This window comes from Vicugna pacos, chromosome 25, assembly GCF_048564905.1.
Source record: "Vicugna pacos chromosome 25, VicPac4, whole genome shotgun sequence".
Classification (NCBI taxonomy): Eukaryota; Metazoa; Chordata; class Mammalia; order Artiodactyla; family Camelidae; genus Vicugna; species Vicugna pacos.
The window spans coordinates 34,805,142-34,810,301 of NC_133011.1; the positions used below are offsets into that span (position 1 = coordinate 34,805,142).

General features: G+C 50.0%; 2 long non-coding RNA genes across 2 annotated transcripts; one reads left to right on the forward strand and one right to left on the reverse strand.

Annotated features, from left to right (window-relative positions):
* Positions 1-2,067: 2,067 nt before the first annotated feature.
* LOC140689168 (uncharacterized) lies at positions 2,068-4,130 on the forward strand. The gene is made up of 3 exons (XR_012064046.1): positions 2,068-2,173; positions 3,022-3,115; positions 3,851-4,130. It is a non-coding gene; the product is annotated as an uncharacterized lncRNA (long non-coding RNA).
* On the reverse strand, positions 2,160-3,511 carry LOC140689167 (uncharacterized). The gene is made up of 2 exons (XR_012064045.1): positions 3,274-3,511; positions 2,160-2,535 (listed from the first exon to the last, which is right to left on the reverse strand). It is a non-coding gene; the product is annotated as an uncharacterized lncRNA (long non-coding RNA).
* Positions 4,131-5,160: the final 1,030 nt, after the last annotated feature.

Genomic DNA, 5,160 nt, shown 5'->3' on the forward strand with positions numbered 1-5,160 from the left:
GTTGAATGCGACATCTGCTTCCCGCTGGGAATAAGGAGTGCTGGTCGGTGACAGTTGTAAAGTCATCTTGCCTCAGTCATGTGCGCTCTTCCCTAGAAGAGGAAAGTCCCCTCCCCTCCGACACACCGATAGAGGTGACCGGGCAGCGGGAATCGGGGATGCACGACTAGCAGCGGAACCTGACCAGGCACCAGGCCCGTCCGTGATGGACAGAGGAGTCCACGTGAGGCCAGGCTTCTGGCAGCGGGGCTCTGTGAAAAAGACAGTGGAAGAGTGTCCACAAGGACTTCTGTGTCCAGCACAATAAGACTTTGCAGAGGGAGGTGTGAATGGAAAGATGGTTGGATGGGGGACTGAGAGTGACCTGAGAGATCATCCCGTCCCACCTGGTGTACCCGAGGTGATGCCACTTGACAGAGCTGGCCTGAGAAACCACATCTCTGGGCTTCCAATCCTGTGTCTTTGCTGGAGGAGGTCACTAAGAGGGCAGGACTGCTGGTTGACCCTAGAGCTGGACCAGGGCAAATGGGGGCTCCTCACCCGCTCCTGTCCTTGGAATGTACGCTCCGCCCTCCGTCCCCACAGTGGGGGCTGTTTTCAAGGACAGAGCCTTGAGATAGCAAGTGTGGTTCAGACCATCTGGCTGGTGCATGTGACTGAGCCCCACTAAGGCCTCTGTGTGAACTTCTAGAACTGTGGTGGGCGGGCACAGAGAGCTACTCACGCTGTAGCCCCGGACAAGCCCGTGCGTAAGTCCTCTGCTTGGCCAGCCTGCCACCTGCCATAGGAGTGGCTCCCCTCTATGTACGGGGGTTGGGTTGTGAGCCACGTCTTTGCCAGCACAGCACAGCCCAACACCTTTCAGCCAAGGAGGGAACACAGGCAGTTCCTACGCAGAACAGTGTCTATACGCTGCAGGTGCACAGAAGGGTGAGGATGCCCCCTTCTGTTTAATAATGTGTGGCCCCAACAACTGTCTATTCCTACACATAATGCAAAAACACGTGCTGACTTTGATGATTAACCCACTGCTCTTGGCTGTGGTTTGTGCAAATCTGTCAGAAGGAAAAACACGCCAGGATTTTCCCTCGTTGTAGCGCCTTCCTCTTATTGAAACCTGGGAATCAGTTCATCCACTTTTTCTATCAAACTGCAAAACATTTGCCCAATTAGTCTGTGCCTCGAATTTTGTTGTTCTGAGCCTAAATCCATGTCCCTATGCATCATGCAAATCCTGAAAATGCAAGAAAAGTAGAGACTGAAGTGTATTTCAGCCTCCATTGGTCGACATAATGATTCTAAATGTATTGGATATAAAATAATGTACGAATTTTGCTGACTCTTCATTTTTCCCTCACCAACAGAGAAAAACCGCAGTGCCTCCAGGAAACTGAGAGTCTGCGGTCCCTGCAGTTGAAACATGGGATGAGTTTTCAGCAGATTCCACGCTGCCTGGAGGGTGAGAACCCTCAGCCTGTTTCCTCCGTACCAGGTTTTGCCGATGACCGAGCTGGAGCCAGGGACCAGTGGCCAGCCAGGAATCGTGAGGTGGTGTTTATTGGTTTACTCTCCAAATATATTATTTGCACCACTTAATTTGATGCCGCAGACAGCACTCCACGAACCCACAGTTGGACAAGTTGCTGGTCATTCAGTTTGTTGGCAAAGAGCACTGTACTGGGAGTCCTAACACCTGCCCTCTGGAATTCGCTTTGCCATGAAATCTCTGTGACTTTGGGGAAAGTCACCCGCTTTTAGGCTCTGTTTCTCTGTAAACTGAGGGAGCCAGTCGCCTAGTGCTTCACACACCATGGTTCATGGACCCACTGGGCCGGGGGAATGTATTTTTGGAGTCACTGAGTGTTCTGTGAGAGTTTTCAAATTCTGTTTTTATTTAGATGAAGATTTATGAAAAGCTGACAGGGGTGCCTGTGTCATGTGTATGAATAACTGAGGGCCAAGCTCTTTCAACAGTTCAGCCCCAGCGTTTGCGTTCGTGTTAGCTGTCTCAAGTGAAGACCTTCAGTATCAAAGCCTGACTTTTCTTGTCCTGTTTTTCTTAGGGGGCGACTGAGATTTCAAATTCGAGAATCCCTGGACGAGGTACACATCTCTGCCTAAAATTTGGTGATTTTTGGAAATAACTGAGAGTGGTTGGCTCCTCTTCATTCAGGTATTTATTTTCTAACTCACTCACAAGTTTGTTGCAGGTTTTACTGTACACCCACGGCACCCCAGACACTATTCCAGCCACTGAGGGGACCAGGGGGAAGGAAGGCCTCTGTGTGTTTCTGGAGTCTCACCACTGGTCAGGGAGGCGTGTCCACCACGGACATGTGGCTCTAAACTGAAAATATCTTTCAACGACCATGAAGGAAATCTGTCTGCATCGTTAGCAGCACTTAACCGCTGACGTTACAGCTCGTTCCTTCTGATCAGCAGAGACCGGTCTGGGTCTGGGTGCCCTGAGAAATTTCCTCACCCACTGTCAGAGGTGCCACGAGGAGGAGATGAGATCTTCTGAGTAAAATGCCCCTGAAAACAGAAGATTTTACGTTGCCTCGAAGGCAGGAACAATTTCTGTTACCTGTTTCTGTGTATTAAGTTGTATCTTTCCCAAAGCTGTCTTCTAAAATGGAACAGATAAAACCTTACAGGACAGAAAAGGAGGAACTTGTTCAGGCTACTGGCGTCTCAGCCTGGGACGTCCTGCTGCAGAGGGCCTCAACCTGGGCATCCCACAACCTGCGTCTCATCCCAGCTCGGTTCATCCATCTCAATGACTTACCACATCCTTCCTCGCCTCCCTAAGCCTCAATTTTTTCTTCTGTAACTTGGGATAATCACTTCTACCTCAGGGGACCTGCGAGGATTAAATGATACGTAAACATAAAACCTCAACAAATAACCGTCACAAATCCTAGTGTTTGTCCTTATCGCTTCTTATTGCTGGACACAGAGCTCAAACTCCTCGGGGCTGACCCTGTGCGTTCTGTCTTGCTTATTCCCTCGGATCCGCAGACCCCCGCGACTCCCGTGCCTGTCCTGGACTCGCTCCAACCCTGCTAGATACGAGGAAGCACTCAGAATTGTGATGATGCAAAAATGAATGAATGTACGTCTGATTGTCTTCTTTTGATACATGGGAAGTGGGTGTGTTTCGTGCTCTATGCCAGCCCGCGGTCAGATGGAGACTAAACCCAGGGTTCCAGGGCGCTCCCCCCGTCCCACCCCTCCCTCCAGCCTTTATTGGTCTCGTAGTACTTCTCCGACCCGGGGGCCAAGTCTGCTGTCCGCTGCCTGCTCCCGCTGTGAGCGGGCCGTCTCCCTTCTCACACTGGCTCCGGAATGTTGGAATGGGACATGGTTCCCAATTTCTTCCTGATATTTTCCAAGATAAGAGCCTACTTTTGTTTAAAGGTTTACTCTAAGGACCCAAGTGGATAAAGAGACAAGATCAATAAGAGAGAACCCAAGGCAGGCCTCCCTGCCTCCTGGGAGTGGAGGTGACAGAGGCTCCTGGGGCACACGGGATTCTCAGCATCATTGTCCCCACACGTACATTCTAGAAACATGGCGCCTAGAATTTCCCCTGAGATTCTTCTCTCTTATTCTAGGATGGGCCTTCATAAACCTTCTTCTTTCTCTGGGTCGTGGTGAACCTTTTTACCATGAAATCCTCCTAGAAGTTTAAGTGATAGCTGTTTTCTATGTGTCAGGCTATTTCTGACATAATTTCATATATTCTTTACAAAATCTTAACAAGCCTGGTAAAGAAGTCTTGATTTAAAGGCAGCCAATTATAACTGATTAATTTCTTTTAACTAGTATTTTCATTTTTTTTCCTCAGGAGGCAGCATTTGTTGGACAGAAGAAAAAAAAATGTACAGTTCTGTTGGCAAACCAAGGCTGAGCCCAGTGCAGAGAAACATTTTAACAGCTTCTTTAGCCCGGATAGTGCTCAGGGAAGCCTCGGGCCTACAGATGACACCCACCTCTTGCTCCCTGCTTCGAGGGAACTGGTGGTAGAAAGGGGTGTGTGGCTGATGTGACCACATGGTTGTTTAGGAATGAGGTCCATGAATGTCATCTGGCCTTTGCAGCCGGTGGTAGACAGAATGGCCCACAAAGATGTCTATGCCCCCACCCCCCAAACCTGTAAAAATGTTACTTTACTCGGCAAAAGGGACTTTGTTAACGTAATTAAAGTTCTGGACTTTGTGGTCAGGAGAGTATCCTGGTTTATCAATCCCATCACATAAGCCCTTAAAAGCAGAGCACTGAGCCACACTGTCTCCAGGCTTCTGACTCTAAGAGCTATGAAATAACAAACAGGAATTGTTTTAGGCACTGGCTCTGTGGTAATTTGTTCTGGGACCACTGGGAATTTAGTACCGCGCCTCGCAGTTGGGCAGTCTTTCCTACAGCCTGGGGGCTACCCTGTGCTGCTTGGTCTCGTACCCACTGTGGGAGCCCGTGATCCCCACGGTTTTCTCCTGGACATGCTGGCGATCCTAAACCTCCTTAAAGATATGGAAGCCTCTGGCTCAATAGGTAGGAGATAATTTCAAGAAATTACCCAAGGGAAGAAATTATCTTCAGGTTTCAGAATGCACGGCCCCACCACCCAGCTAATGGCCACATGTATCTCAGATGCTGTGAAAACAGTGGCGGCCAGGAGCATTTGGGAAGGGCACGTGTGTGCCTTCGTGCCTGTGCTGGAGGGTTTGTGTCGGGTGCGGGAGGCCCGGCTGGGATGTCAGCAAGAGCCCCCCAGTGGATTCCGCTTCTAGATGAGACTTGAGAGAAGAGCTCTGAGGGAGGAAACTGCGGGCAGAAGGACCGGCGTGGGCAACGCCTGGGGGTGAGAGCTTAGGACCGGGGCTGGTGGGAGCCCAGTCCCACCTTAGAGCATCTGGGCTTTATCAGAAGAACACACGACGCCAGCTGAGTGTCCTGCGGCTGGAGAGGGAAGTAATCAGACAAACGCTTGAAATTGATTGCTTTGGTGACAAAAATGGCCCAGAAGAGGCAGAGAGGAGAGGGAGGGAGGACCATTATCTTTCGAGGATTGCTTGTGCCTTGTTTAAAGAAAGAGCATTTGTCTCAAAGAGCTGTCATTACGACGGGGAGCATTCTGATTACTGTTATCATCGCCCG